Source organism: Hakea prostrata, chromosome 4, assembly GCF_041222555.1.
Source record: "Hakea prostrata isolate BN-2017 chromosome 4, UWA_Hpros_2, whole genome shotgun sequence".
Taxonomy (NCBI): domain Eukaryota; kingdom Viridiplantae; phylum Streptophyta; class Magnoliopsida; order Proteales; family Proteaceae; genus Hakea; species Hakea prostrata.
The window spans coordinates 49664683-49681228 of record NC_142603.1 but is presented as its reverse complement, the minus strand read 5'-3'; the positions used below and the strand labels follow the sequence as shown (position 1 = coordinate 49681228).

At 37.2% G+C, this 16546-nt stretch overlaps 1 non-coding gene across 1 annotated transcript; it reads right to left on the bottom strand.

Annotated features, from left to right (window-relative positions):
* Window positions 1-8384: 8384 nt before the first annotated feature.
* On the bottom strand, window positions 8385-8491 carry LOC149019351 (small nucleolar RNA R71). The gene has a single exon (XR_016173214.1). It is a non-coding gene; the product is annotated as a small nucleolar RNA R71 (small nucleolar RNA).
* Window positions 8492-16546: the final 8055 nt, after the last annotated feature.

Below are 16546 nucleotides of genomic sequence, written 5' to 3'. Positions count from 1 at the left end.
AACTTGGCACCCTGCACAGGGTGAAGCTTCTGGCGACTTTTATATCCGTTTACTGTCTATGTATAATGTTAAACGAGTCAAATCACTTCATGTAACAAAAGAGTAGGTCTCAAATGTATCACTTCATGAATCTTAGAGAAAGGAAAGAAAGAGAGAATGCTAGGAAGTGTTTCTTGTCTCCTTATCATGCTCCCTCCAAGGATTGAGAGCTTTTCTAACTGCTTCAGCTTCTGGTGAACTCTCCCACGCTCGCTTCTCAGACTCCAGAACAGTTACTGTGTCATCTGAAGAATTCAGCATACATCAGATAAGTATTAGACTCGCAACTTCAAAGACACATAAACAAGATGATATTTTTAGTGACAAGTTAGCATTCTTCCGTAGCACAATGAAGCACCAAACGATTTGTAAATGAGAACAGTATAAGATACGCCTGTACATAGTTAACGCAGCGCCTAGGAGATTCAAGGCATTGCAGCATTGGAGAGGGTTAAAAGAAGTCAACGGCAACAAGGCGACCAAGCTGCCTGGCTGCATAGGTGATGCCTTGATCAATATGGCTTGCACACCACTTTTTTGGTATTTATAAGGGTTGAACTTGCTTCTGACAGGTTAAAACTCCATAATGGGACTAGCTGATGACACCCATATCAATCCAAAGTTAGCCATACTCTCTGCCAACTATGTGTAACAGGTTAACAGCTTCAAATTTATCTTTAACCAATAGAGTATCACATCCATTGCATCACTAAAAGAGAAGAGGTTGGGAGGGATTGAATCAATGATATCTTAAATGTTTCGAGTTGCCTCACGTGCAGATTCATCAGTCAATGCCTGCTAGCAAATAACACACACCACAAGGCAATACGTGGTTCAAGTGCTCAACAGTGTGCCTAGAGTATGCCCACAATGTTAATGCTTGAGCTATGACTCAATCCCAGCCTCAGCATAAAGCACATACTGTAATTCCACTGCACCCACAGTTAGGAGCACAAAGCCCAATTCGTTTAGCAACCATCACACAGGAGCACCAAAGCCCAATTCAAATAGTTACCATCACACGGGAGCACCAGCCCCTTGATTTGTGTAGCACCCATTTCATGGAAAAATCAACCCTTGCAAAAACTCAACATAATACACACTGTGTGTCGAGTTAGAACCCTAATGCAAATGACACACTCATAAAACAACATTCACAATGAAAAGAAGATTCACAATGTAAACCTAAAACCTCTAGTCTACACTTATTCCTTAAGCAAAATTACAAAGGAAAAAAAAATAGATAAACAATGTACCTACTGATCTCTTCCATCTAGTATCAATTCTCACTCAGACACTCTTACAAGGTGCACATATCACAATCAATTCATAGTCCTTGAATCAATTTCAGAACCAGATATCAGCCCCCATGCATGCAACCAAATTACTTGCTATAGGGTGAACTTGACACTACTCAAGTTCACTTACAATAGTAAAATGTCACTTCCTTTTCTCTTAATCCAAAGTGCCTGCCTCAAACTGGGATATACATGAATCTAAATTTCGAACCCACTCCACAGCCACTGCTTCATAAATAACTAGCTGCTAACCAGAATAGCAGCCTGAAACCAAATCTGAAATTTCTCTACCCAATTCACAGAATTGATTTGGCAAACTCCCATATAATAGATCCAACTTATGGCAAACTGAAATAGTATACCAATTCAACTAATCAAATACGAGCAAACACAGCAACATCAACTGATGATGAAAGCACACAAGAGTAGGCCACTGATAGAAGAAGCAGGAGAAGAGAGAGAGAGATGCCGTAACGGCCAAGGAGGCCTTACATGCTGTGCATTCCCCTCTGGCCAACGTCTTTATTTATAATAATACTCTGCAATCACAGATCTGAAGAATAAACCCCAAAATAAAAACCTATTCCAATATGGAAACCAAGATTTATTCTAATATGAGAACCTAAAATCCTCTAGTTAGTGCAAGTACTAACCTGAGAATCCTTTCTTTCTTTTTGATCTTTCCAATACTACCTCTAACACTCCCTCTCAAGCTGGAGCATATAGATCAAGCATGCCCAACTTATTACAATTGTAGTCAACCATGGCAGTCCCTAAAGATTTTCTGAGTAAATCAACCAACTATTCTCCTATATGAACATGTTTTGGAGAAATTAATCCTTGTTGCAGCTTCTCAGAAGCAAACTGATAGTCCTCTTTAATATTTTTTTTGCGTTCATGAAGTAGCAATATGAATGGCTGCTTGATTATTACAACACACTATCATAGGTTGATCATCACCAAAGCCTAACTCTTACAATACTTGTCTAGTCCACATCAATTCACAAGTAACTTTACCATAACCTTGTACTTAGATTTGCACTTGACCTGGCAAAAACAGTTTGTTTCTTACTCTTCCAAGACACAAGGTTACCTTCAATCAGAGTGTAGTAACCTGCTGTTGACCTATCAATTGGCGATCCAACCCAGTCTACATTAGAAACCCTTCAACTCGTCACCATTATCTTTGTACAGTAATCCACGACCAAGAGCCTTCTTAAGATGCCTTAAAATCTGTAGGACCACATCCCAATAAGATGTCCTAGGAGCAGAAAAATTGACTCACAGCATTGATGTGAAAGGTAATGTCAGGTTGTGTCATAGTAAGGTAATTTAATTTTCCAACAAGCCTTCAATACCTTTCTAGATTGTCAAGAAAATCTCCATTTTTTGGAATAAGCTTCACATTTGGATCCGTAAGAGTACCTAAAGGCTTAGAACTAAGTATCTCACTCCTTTACAATATCAATATGTGCAACTAGATCCACAATGTGTTTCTCCGTAGAATTCAGCATTTCTCCTAAGAGACGAGAGTGACAAGGCCTCAGTCATGGTGGTTTTATTCCAGTCTTAGTCTCACCCATTCACAAATATAAGCTGCTGTCCGCAGATTCTCAGCTGGGGGGGGGGAAAACAACCCAAATACCAACTCAAAAACAGACAAAATCACTCAATTAAGGGCTGCCCTTCCAGATCAACAAAAAATAGTCATCAAACTCAGCCATACACCTTCAGCAGAACATACTTCAACATTGCAGAACCAGAAATAATTACTACCAGCAGAAATAATGACTTAAGAACAAACAGCAGATGCAAACGAAACAGCTTTCTTAGAGCAGAAGTGAACCAGTATAGTTTCAGATCCAATAACCCATGCAGTTACAGAGTAATTTCCAGAAATATACTTAACGCAGAAACACAGAAACAAACCATTATAATTTCAGATCCAATATCCTATGCAGTGACAGAGTAATTTCCAGAAATAAGTAACAGTAATCAAACCAGTCAACGAGTACAACTTCTTGGTTAAAAAAAAAAATCAACAAGAACTCAAACAGTACTTTGAATACTAGGGCAGAACTATAACAGAGTTCTTCAAGAAACACCTTCGAAACCAGCAAAAAAAATGTACTAACCAGTGTTGTCAAAGCGTCCGCCTAGGCGGCAAAGCGGTTTTTCAACTGCCTTGTTTTGAACCGCTTAATTGTCGCATTTTTCCCCCCTCCCGCTTTGTTGCCTTGTGTGCCTTATTGCCACCTAGACACTAGAGCAGCTGCATTTTTTACATTTTGTATATAATATTGTTTTCTTAACTTTTTTTTAAATCAACATTTATTCTACAAAGCCGTATATAAATTTAATAGCTTAATCATTTCAAAATCGAGACCCAAATTGCAAAAGAACTCCGAGGCCCAAAGTAACATAAGACCTCCATGCCCATTAGCAACAGAATGTGAAGCATGAGCCATACTCAACATCGAAAATCAATTAATCATTAAATGGACAATGATTTGGAAATCAGATAATGAGATCTATTAATTTATTGTGTTGGGCCTTGTTAATACATAGTCATTGTTATAATGCTTGATGAGATGAACTTATGTTTGTGTTCTTTTTTTTGATAATTTTTCATAATTATGATTCTTGGATGCTTTCTTTTTAGGATGAATGTGACTATTAAATGTTTGTTTAGCTTATTATAGAAAATAGTTGTACTAAAAGGTAGTTGTATTGAAACTTTTTGACCCAACCGCTTTGGTCGCCTTATTGCCGCCTAGGCGGAGGTCCCCTTGACAACCATGGTACTAACCTCCCAGAAATTTCAGAAATCAAGACTAGAAGTTGTGCAGATAAGCGCTCAACCAAAACTGAAATTTATGAGCTTCTTATATCATAGAATCCTCAACCAACAAAATCACAGCGTCAGGTGCTCTCCACCCCCACCCCACCAATCAAAGTCCAAAAAACCCTTCAAATCTGCATTGATATCCTTCCAGCTGCTGTAAATACTCTCTGAACCAAAAAGGACTTTGAATTGAGGGAGGTTTAAGAGCCTATTGGTCTGACACCATGTAAATCACAGAGCAGTTGACAAAAGATAGCGCACCAGAGAAGCGAGAGGTAGAAGAAGAAGGAGAAGACAGAGATGTTGTAACAGCCAAGGAAGCCTTACGTACTGTGTATTCCTCCACTGGTCATCATCTTTATTTATAATAATGCTCTGCAATTACAGATTGGAAGAATAAACCACGAAGCAGAAACCTATTCTAATATGGAAACCTAGATCCTATTCTAATATGAGACCTAACATTCCCGAGTTAGGGCAAGTGCCAACTCGAGAATCCTTTCTTTATCTTTTCAACACTAACCTCCAACCAGGTTATCCAATTTGACCTGAACTACTCTCAAATTTCAAGCTCCTTCAATTCAAAACTTTCAACTTGGTTTCAACAGCTTAAAACACTCACGCAACAAAGATTCCTTATTGTTCTGAATTAATCAATCTTGTCTTGATGTCACACTTGAATGTACCTTTGAAAGTGATATTGGGTTCCAGATGGGATAAGTAGTCAAACTTCTTGCTGCATTTTCTAATCCCCAATTGTGCACACAGTAAAGATTCCAAATAAGGTCCCACTTCTGTTCTTACATCAAGCTAACCTGCTTTCTAATATTTCATGCATACAAATCACAAACTTCAAAATTTTCCTTCAACTCCTTCCAAATTCATTCTTTTCAATTTGCAACATCAATCAGTAAATCTATTGAATTTCTTTATGTCATGCCCTTCTTAACAACTTCCTTGTGACTCTGCTGCCAACTTCTATGCATATGCTCCTCCATTAAATTATTAATCACTCAGCTGTTCTTCACTCTGATAGTGCACCCAGATTTCTCCAGTTAAGAACCTCGCTGCAGTATAGTTTTCTTTTAAGATAAAAACAGATGCTGCTCTAGACTGCCCATGTATGAAATGAATAAGCCTGTGAAATAGCAGCTCAAGTAATACATCCAATATACAAGATTTCCACCTTGTTGGATTACAGTTGGCCAACAACTTGTAGTATTCTTCAAGAGACCTCAAGTGTTGCTGGGTTTATTTACTACTGACATTATTATATACAAGCACAATGGGCTGCTGACTTCATCTACCACCTCGTCATACAACAAGAACAACAACAAGTCTTATCCCAACTAAATGGGGTCGGCTACATGGATCCTTACCTTCCAATCAGCTCTATTTGAGGCCATACTAGATACTAGGTAAGCATATATATCCTTTCTTGCCACTTCTCCAGAGGTTATTTTAGGTCTGCTCCTAGCTCTTCTAGATCCTTTGATCTCGATTAGATTACTTCTCCAATATAAGGGCATTTAAATGCCTTCATTGAACATAGTCATAAGACCTCAATCAACTTTTTTGTAGCTTATCATTTATCAGGGCTGCTCAGAAACCAGCTCTAATATGACCATTCATTACCTTATCCTTCCTAGTTTTGCCACTCATCCATCTTAGTATGCTCATCCTTGCTACAATGAGTTTCTCTATATGATGCTTCTTAAGAACCCAACACTTTGCGCATACAGCATAGCTGGTCATACAACTGTCCTATAGAATTTCACTTTTGAGTGTTAAAGGAATATGTCAACATACATTACCTGTTTCTGAAACAAACAAAGATCATACTAAATGGCTGGTTAAATGGTAAGTGGGAAGATGACATCATATCACTTGGTTCATGATTGAATTAACAAACAATAATTGGTTCAAGAAACTATATCTAATAAACCAATTCATTTGACATCGCTTAACTGAACCAAAATTAGTATTTGTGGAGATGAATTCCAACACATACAATAACTGGTCAACACTGCTAATCATATCATAGATAAGCCTATCCATTGTAACCAACTTGAGCAGAACTTAGCAGTTGTGAGTCAGAGACTGCATGTAATTCAGTTATTGCCACACTAAACAGTGTGTGAAACGCACTAATCCAGTAAAACTTGCATAGTATCAAGAGCCTAGTGAAATTATTTATTCCTATTCGCAACACCATTATGGCCTCCTCTCCCTCTATCTTGTCTGCTCCCCCTACCTTCCTTTCTTCATCTATCACAGTTCACCTATGTTTCCTTTTGGCAATATTTCACGTTTTCCTCATTTCTCTGGTAGTCTGGTGTTCCCATTTCTCCCCTATTTTGCTTGACGGCTTTATGAAGTCAGTTGAAGGCACTCAAACATGCCCAAATCATGGTTGTCAAGGCGAGGCAAGGCTGGGCGATAGAGGGCAACGAAAACCAAGGCAACAAGGCATCGACAAGCCATCACCTAGGCAACACCAGGTCACCTTGATCCAAAAATGGGCCTAGGTGCCTAAGCAGCCGTCTAGGCACGCCTACGTGGATGCTTTGACAACCATGGCGCAACTACAACAATCTCCGTCTGTGATAATGTAACTGCTGTCAACCCTGAATTACACCATTTGGCAACACTAAAATCAACCATTTCCCTGCTGCAGTCTCTTGTCCCCTACCAAGGTTATCTGATATAGGAAAGCCCTAGGAACTAGGGTATTGTACAAGGAACAGGATCCAAGCTATCTAGGACACTAGGAAGGGTTAGGGAAGGGGTTCACATGGTACATAATTAGATTCACACTAGTACAATGCGGAATATAATTCAGCAAAGAAAAAATATAAATAACATGCAAAATAAAACCTAAAAGGCTTAGGGAAGAACAAATTAGATTTATTCATTCAATCCGCCAAACTAGACGAGGAATTGGGCTTTGCATTCAAATAGATTAAAGGAGATTACAGCAACAGTTCATGCACATTGATATTCCATGCAAAAAAAGATAACATACATGAACAATGATCTATCCTAATACCCAAGCCTAAACTGACATCTAACCAAGCACCAAGCAGGAAATAATAACAGAGCCTATAATAATATAACCAGCAGTCTTATACCGTAACTCAAACAAAACAGCAAGGGAAAACTATTATAAAGGATGGAAATTGATGATAAATAGCAAGGGAAGCAACAAGAAGAAAAAAAAATTGGCAGAAAATAGTACTGCCACAAGGGTCTAGACCGGGGCAGGAGAGAAGAAGAAGAGGAGAAACAAACAAGAGACAGCAGGGGCTGTCAACAGGTAGAAGAAAGAGGAAAATAGATGGCATCAAGACTATCGCAAGGTGAACAGGATAGCAGAAGAAAGAAGAGGGAAAAAACTATCGGCAGAAGCAGGGACTGCCTTGAGGTGCTGGGAGAGAAAAGAAGAAAGGAACCATATAAAGAGGGATCGATCTTTTATCATTATATTACTTGTTACGACAACGTACACTTGCGTTGTTATTTTTCACAAGAAGTTTTTGGCGCCGTTGCCGGGGACTATTAGATTAATATCAATATATATTACTACTAGTTTTAATTTGAATTCTTTTATTTTTCTTTTTTTTTTTTTCTATTATTTTATTTTATTTGTAGTTTGTGAATTTGAGTTTTTTCAGGTCCTACTGATTTTGCATGAGAAGGAGAGGAAACGATAATTTACTTCCTTTTGATCCTGAAATTGAAGCAACTTGTCGAAGGAACTCAAAAGCAAAGAAAGACAGAACAAATTCATCTTCCACTTCTAGAACAATGGATCTTGAAGTTGAAGCACCAAGGCGTAAGACTTTAGGAGAGTATGTTGCACCAACTGTGAGAGATAATAGGACAAGCTATAAGGCACCCACCTGTAGCAGCTAACAATTTTGAAATCAAGCCTGCTATCATTACAATGGTGCAAAATAATCAATTTTCTGGATTGCCTAGTGAAGACCCAAATCTTCACATTGATGGGTTCTTGGACATTTGCGACACATTCAAGAGCAATGGCGTTACTGATGATGCCATAAAGATTGAGATTGTTCCCTTTCTCATTAAGGGACAACGCTAAGAGTTGGTTGCATTCTCTACAACCAGGATCCATCACTACTTGGGATCAAATGGCTCAAAAAATTTTGGTAAAATTCTTTCCACCATCTAAAACTGCTAGTTTATTAATAGATATTTCTATTTTTTTGCAGTATGATTTGGAAACACTATTTGAGGCATGGGAAAGATTCAAGGACTTGCTAAGGAAATGTCCACACCACGGAATAGAGCAATGGAGGCAAATTCAGATTTTTTATGATGGTCTATCTAATTCCACAAGAACATTAGTAGATGCTGCAGCAGGAGGATCAATCATGAACAAGGATCCAACAAAAATTTTTGATCTGTTGGATGTTATGGCCTCAAATGCATATCAAAAGCCAAGGGATAGAGTTGCCCCAAGAAGAGTTTTGCAGAGGAATGAAACTGATCCCATGACAGCCATGGCCGTCCAACTTGAAGCATTAACAAAGCAAGTAGGGTTGTTAGCAACTCAAGGCACCAAACCTCCAACTGTGATATGCAACTATTGTGAGGGAACACATTATAGCAATGAATGTCAGATGGCTAATCCTTTTGAGCAAAATCAGTTAGAGCAAGCAAAATATGTGGGGAATTTTAACCGACAGAACAATCCATATTCCAACACATACAATTCAGGGTGGACAAACCATTCAAATTTTGGATGGAAAAACAATCAAGATACTGAAAGACAACCTGAAAATCATCAAGCTCAATCATTTCAGAAGAAAGCTCCATGGGAAGATGCTATCGAGAAAATGGCTACAGTTTCTTCACAATTTATGCAGAAGCAAGAGACCACCAATCAAAATCTTTTTGCATCCATTAGAAATTTGGAAGTACAAATGGGGCAAATCGCCCATGGGATGAATCAAAGGCAAAAAGAATCACTACCTAATAATACTGAGACAAATCCTAGAGAGTATGCACATGCTATTGAGCTTCGAAGTGGAAAAGTATTAGAGGAACCTTTCAAGAAAGCTATAGTAACTGAACCTTCTTCTGAGGTGGTTCATGATGAGAAAAAAGATGCAAAGGAATACGTTAAGGAGGAGGAAAAACCAAAATCCAAATTGTTTCCAGACAATCCACCACCTTATAATCCACCTATTCCATATCCTCCAGGTTCAAAAAGCAGAAACAAGATAACCAATTTTCTAAATTTCTTGATATATTTAAAAAATTGCATATTAATATTCCTTTTGCAGATGCTTTGGAACAAATGCCTAGTTATGTCAAGTTTATGAAAGACATTCTTTCTAACAAGAGGAAACTTGAAGATTATGAGACAGTGGCATTAACAGAGGAATGCACTGCTATTCTGCAGTTGAAGCTTCCACCTAAGCTAAAAGATCCAGGGAGTTTTACAATACCATGCACTATAGGAAATTCTCATTTTGATAAGGCTTTATATGATATTGGTGCTAGTATTAATTTAATGTATCTATCTATTTTCAGGAAACTAGGCCTTGGAGAAGCTAAACCTACCACAGTGTCACTTCAAATGGCGGATAAGTCGATTAAATATCCGAGAGGAATCATTGAAGACGTCTTGGTTAAAGTGGATAAGTTTATATTTCCAACAGATTTCTTAGTATTGGATATAAAAGAAGACCAGGACATACCCATTATTCTTAGTAGGCCATTCTTGGTGGACTGGGAGGACTCTGATTGATCTTCAAACAGGTGAACTTACTATGAGAGTACAAGATGAAAAGATCACATTCAATGTATTCAAGGCCATCAAGTTTCCAAATAAAGCAAATAAATGCTTCAAAATTGACTCTATTGAGAGGTGCACAAAGGAGGTATTTCAAATAAGTTATCCAATTAAGGCTTGTTTGGTAGGTGCGACAAATGCAGAAAATAAAGGAATTTCCGAATGTGAGATGCAGTTAGAAGCTTTATCACCTATATCTGTTGACAAATTTCCTACTGAGGACCATAGCTAGTAACTTAATCACTACTTTGGAATTGGCTTCGACCCCCAGAAGTCACTCTTATCTTTGACCCAAAGTTGGGGGTAGTTCGGTTGCGAACTATGATGCAAGCGTTGTTTGGGAGGCAACCCAAAGTTTTTCTTTACTACTTTGATTTTTCAATTGTTAATTTTTTTAAATTCGATTTTTTTTTTTTTCCTTTTTCCATAATTTTTTTTTTAGGAGAATGAAAAGAAGAGGGCGGATTTGGACTACATCACTCTTAAAGCTATGAATCAAGGGAGTCTCCTTCACCTTACTTCACATCTTGTTACATTTCTTTCCCATTGCATGCATTTAATATTTTCATTTTTTCGCTGCATTGAGGACAATGCTCATTATAAAAGTTGGGGGTGAATGACTAAGATTCCTTTCTATGGGATAAGACTCACTATGCTTAAATTTTTTTCAAAACCAGAATTTTTTAAATCATTTCAAAACTTTTTATCAGTGGTTGAAGCTTATTTATCTAGTTAGTAGAGTAAAATAGAAGGAAGTTATGGCATTAAATCTCTAGATCTTATTTAGTATTTCATGTTTTAGTTGTGTTCATCTATAATTCTTTGAAAATGATGAGTTTGCTAAATATCAGATGAGTATGTGAATCACTTTAACCTTGATTATGTGACACACCCATTGAGCACTAAACCTTGCTATTGAGTTATTGTATTTAGGGATTCTCAAATGAGACTGCAATTTTCTTGTTCAGTCAACATATTAGAATCCACCAAGATTTCCTCTTGAGGTGAAATTCATGAGTGCCACTTGTTTAGGGATATGATAGAGGCCATTCTTCTTTCATTTAAGTTTTTGAAAATATATATATTCTCTTATAATCTATTCCACTTCTACTATACCATGTTTCACTTCGTGGAGATGTATATGGTTTATATGTTAGTATCTCATTGGTGACTCTTCCAAGTCGTGTGATCCCTTGAATAGACCGAAAGTGATATGGATTGTTAAAAGCATGGTGAGGGTTAAAAGCATTGTGAGTAGATCTTCTTTGTAGTTGCGGGTCTCCGTAGTTAATGCCACTGAGTGAGCCTTTTGGATTTCCACTGGGTTAACATTGCACAATTGAGGCTTAGGGACAAAGGCCACCACAACGCTTAGATAGATAGTTATTTGAGAGCCATGTTCCGGGTGTAGGATATGTCTTGGACTGCTTCTTGGGAGATGTGTTATCACCATGAAAAAAAGAAGAAAAAAAAAGTATGAAATTGCTAATTTTTGGTAAAAGGAGGAAAAGAAAAGAAAATTGGTGCTTCAATGTTATCATCTCCATATAAGTATTTCAGCTCTAGTCGATATTTCTTCCACCTTCACAAGTCCTCTTGACCTTGGATAAGTGATTGCTCTTCATTAGTGGAGAGAGGAATGATAGGCTGGACATATAAGAATTGACCTTGAAACTAGGGAGTTGTCGGTTGAATTTGGGATCTCAAACATGCATGCACTTGATTGGTTAAGGTATACACACACACACGGGTCAAAGTTTTGATTTTGTGATCTATATACTCATCTCTTATTTAGCTTATTTTATACATTCCTTTGAATTATGGTTGAACTTGACTAAGATTGAATATTTAATCAAAAATGAGAGTTTGTCTAATCCTAATGTTTGCTCGAGGACTAGCAAAAGTTAAAGTTGGGGGTAATTTGATAAGTTGATTTCATGCATATTATTTTATATGATTAATTTACTATATTTCCATGTATTTACAATTGTTTTATATCAATTTACCCTAATATGATATGAAAATAAATATGTTGCACCCTTTCCTTTAATTTCTATAATTTTGGTGATTTTATATATTTCCTAACAAATTCTAATTAAGATTTATTACTTTTACGTGTAGGAAATTATCAATCAAATCTGGGTATTATTGCAAGAGTCCTACCTTAAGTCAAAAACATAGAGAGAATGAGTCATTGCATGCTTCTATGTTTTATTTCCTATTTAGGATTTTGATCAAATAAGGGAAAAGAGGAAGAAGAATCCAATTCAAATAAGGAAGACAGAAAAAATCCCGTTTTTGAGTGTCTCTGTCCAGTTTTGAACAAGATCTTCATCGGATGGTCATCTGGTGTCCGATCGAGCCGATTTTTGGAGGAGAGCTTCACGACTTCTTGGTCTTCAAATCCAATGGTGGGATTATGCATTGGAGATCTCTAAGTTAGTCCGATTCATACGTCAAAACACTCCTTGGTTAAGTCAGATAAGAACTCAAAGTTTGATTCAAACTCTGAGTTTAATTAATTTATAAAAAGAGAGCAAACTCCGAGAAGAAGGGGAGGACGTTTTGGGAGCTTTGGAACACGAGAGAGAACTTTCTTGGAGTTTTGGAGGAGTAAAGAGGTCGAACCAGAAGACGTTGGATGGCTTTGGAGATCTGAAGCTTAGGAATAAGTTTTTCTTGATCTTCTTTCAATGTTCTTGAATTCCTCTGTAATGTTTTTAATTTCGAGTATGAACTAATGTAGTTTTTCTAGGGATCAGATGTAGCCTATCTTTGAATTCCCACTCTTGAATTCATCAATATAATTTTGAATATTGTTTTCTTTGATTGAGTTTTTACTTCTATTCTTCATGCTTTTGATTAATTGGCCACTAATCAATTGATTTGTTAATCATAATGAACTGAGAGGGGATTTATGTGTCTAGTTCATTGGAGTAAAAGCCATGAATTACATGTAAGATAGAGATATACTTACATGGTTTGTGAAGTTGTCACATGGGAATCCAGAGAGTTTAATGATTTCTCAATTGTTATAACCCACATAGAAATATAGTGGGTTAGCAATTGAGGGAATTTCTATTAGTACTCGAGAGAGACTAGTAGATAGGGAAGGGAATCTCGACTATCAATCAGGAAAATATTTCTCAAATTATAAAGAGGGATAAAAGGGTGGGAATGCTTAGTTATGGTGAAATCTGACCCCTAGGTTTTTAGTTATTAATAAATCTCAATTTAAATTTCAATTTGCATTATAGTATAGAATAATTATCTTCCTTATTATTTGTTCAAATAAAATTGGTATAATTAATTTGGTACTTAATCTATAGTCTTCGAGGGATCGATCTTTTATCATTATATTACTTGTTACGACAGCGTACACTTGCGTTGTTATTTTTCACAACAAGTTTAGTACCAAATAAATTATACCAATTTTATTTGAACAAATAATAAGGAAGATAATTATTCTATACTATAATGTAAATTGAGATTTATTAATAACTAAAAACCTAGGGGTCAGATTTCACCATAACTAAGCATTCCCACCATTTTATCCCTCTTTATAATTTGAGAAATATTTTCCTGATTGATAGTTGAGATTCCCTTCCCTATCTACTAGTCTCTCTCGAGTACTAATAGAAATTCCCTCAATTGCTAACCCACTATATTTCTATGTGGGTTACAACAATTGAGAAATCATTAAACTCTCTGGATTCCCATGTGACAACTACACAAACCATGTAAGTATATCTCTATCTTACATGTAATTCATGGCTTTTACTCCAATGAACTAGACACATAAATCCCCTCTCAGTTCATTATGATTAACAAATCAATTGATTAGTGGCCAATTAATCAAAAGCATGAAGAATAAAAGTAAAAACTCAATCAAAGAAAACAATATTCAAAATTATATTGATGAATTCAAGAGTGGGAATTCAAAGATAGGCTACATCTGATCCCTAGAAAAACTACATTAGTTCATACTCGAAATTAAAAACATTACAGAGGAATTCAAGAACATTGAAAGAAGATCAAGAAAAACTTATTCCTAAGCTTCAGATCTCCAAAGCCATCCAACGTCTTCTGGTTCGACCTCTTTACTCCTCCAAAACTCCAAGAAAGTTCTCTCTGGTGTTCCAAAGCTCCCAAAAACGGCCTCCCCTTCTTTCTGGAGTTTGCTCTCTTTTTATAAATTAATTAAACTCAGAGTTTGAATCAAACTCAGCGTTCTTATCTGACTTAACCAAGGAGTGTTTTGACGTATGAATCGGACTAACTTAGAGATCTCCAATGCATAATCCCACCATTGGATTTGAAGACCAAGAAGTCGTGAAGCTCTCCTCCAAAAATCGGCTCGATCGGACACCAGATGACCATCCGATGAAGATCTTGTTCAAAACTGGACAGAGACACTCAAAAACGGGATTTTTTCTGTCTTCCTTATTTGAATTGGATTCTTCTTCCTCTTTTCCCTTATTTGATCAAAATCCTAAATAGGAAATAAAACATAGAATCATGCAATGACTCATTCTCTCTATGTTTTTGACTTAAGGTAGGACTCTTGCAATAATACCCAGATTTGATTGATAATTTCCTACACGTAAAAGTAATAAATCTTAATTAGAATTTGTTAGGAAATATATAAAATCACCAAAATTATAGAAATTAAAGTAAAGGGTGCAACATATTCATTTTCATATCATATTAGGGTAAATTGATATAAAACAATTGTAAATACATGGAAATATAGTAAATTAATCATATAAAATAATATGCATGAAATCAACTTATCAGACTGCCTTGAGGTGTTGGGAGAGAAAAGAAGAAAGGAAGTCATAGGAGAAAAAGGAATGAGACAAAGGGAAAACCCAAAATGGAGAGGGAAAGTAGTGGGGTATCTTTTTAGTCCACTAAATAAGAAACCAGGAAAATGGCTATTGGCAGAAAAAGATGTGGGAGGGAAAGGGGGGGGAGACGAAGCAAAAGGGGGAAACCATCAATGAGGATAGCCGGACTTAAGAGAAGAGGGAAGCCTGGAATTTTAAGATTCAAGTAGAATTCACCACTGAGAAACCAGGAAAATGGCTATCGGCAGAAAAAGCTGTGGGAGGGAAAAAGGGGGGGGGGGGAGAGAAACGAAGCAAAAGGGGGTAACCATCAATGAGGATAGCCGGACTTAGGAGAAGAGGGAAGCCTAGAATTTTGAAGATTCAAGTAGAATTCAAAGGGAAAGTAGAAGACTTACTTCTGAGAGAGGGAAGGAGGAGTTCTGCCAGGCATGAGAGGAGAGTCCATGGCTGCTTCCACAATTTTCTTTCCAGACTCTCCTCGGCTGCTTCCACGATTCTCTTTCTAGTCCTCTTCAATATTTTCGATCAACTCCTTGGGGCATTAGATTACTTAAATAAATTCCCTTACTAAAAATAACCTAGTGAATAAAAGGAAACTTCTTAGATTACCCTTTCAATAGAATAAACTCCAAGATATGAACTTATACAACAAAAAGGAAACTTCCTCGACCATCCTTACAATAAATAAAGCCCAAGACATACTCATGTAACAAAAGAAGAAAAAAAAGGTGTGGTGTAGACCACAGTCATCCAGGTGACACTTAACTAGCAAATCTCCCCATATGCCTCACCAAACCAAGCCAAAAGGTTCCGAGGTAGTCACCCCTGTCTTTGGTAGTAGTGAGTGATGGATGGACATGTAATGTCCCCATCACTATCTTGACTCAAATCATTGGTTTTACCACACCCTACACTGGCTGGTGCGCTCTAGAAAGCTCTATGCTCCCAAGCACAAGCCCACATTGTGCAATAAGAGTTTCAGCTCCGCTCCCTCAAGAAGGGTGTACTTTCCCAGATTATGTTCTAAAATCCAAGGCCATCTTGCTGTTGTCACCAGCATCAAGTTCCAGATTACCAGATAGTTCTCAGTAATTTTAGCAGCCTTTGACCAGAATATGATAGCTTCATCAGAATCATCAGAATCTAACTCGATCATATTCCCCTTGATGATTTCCTTGATCTACTCTTCAACCAGGAAGTCATCCTCCCAGGTCGTACTCAGAGTGCTACTACAGATGTCAAACATGCCAATCATGTTGCATCAAAATCTTTTCCACTGTTTCCTCCTCCCCTCACCATGGCAGAAGACGTGGTAGTCACTGCTTTCCATTCAAATACCCTACCACCTGTGGAACCATCCTGGTCACTCAATACAATGTTTATCAGCGCTTCAATTGAAACTTCAAGCCCACCTCAGCACCTCCATGTTATCATCTACTATGTATGCCGACACAACCATGCATCCAAACACCTCCAGACCACCATCCTCTGCCATGTACATATTATTCAGTTATTGGCTCCATATGATCCCAACTCTGGCACCGTGTATCATCTCTCAGTTAAATATGGCTAATCTGAACACTTGATCCAAATATGTTGGCTCCAGAAATGTTTGTTGCAAATGCTTAGGTATTCTTATATCTCAAGATGGATTATCAATATTATATACTCCTCAGTCCTTTTCTAT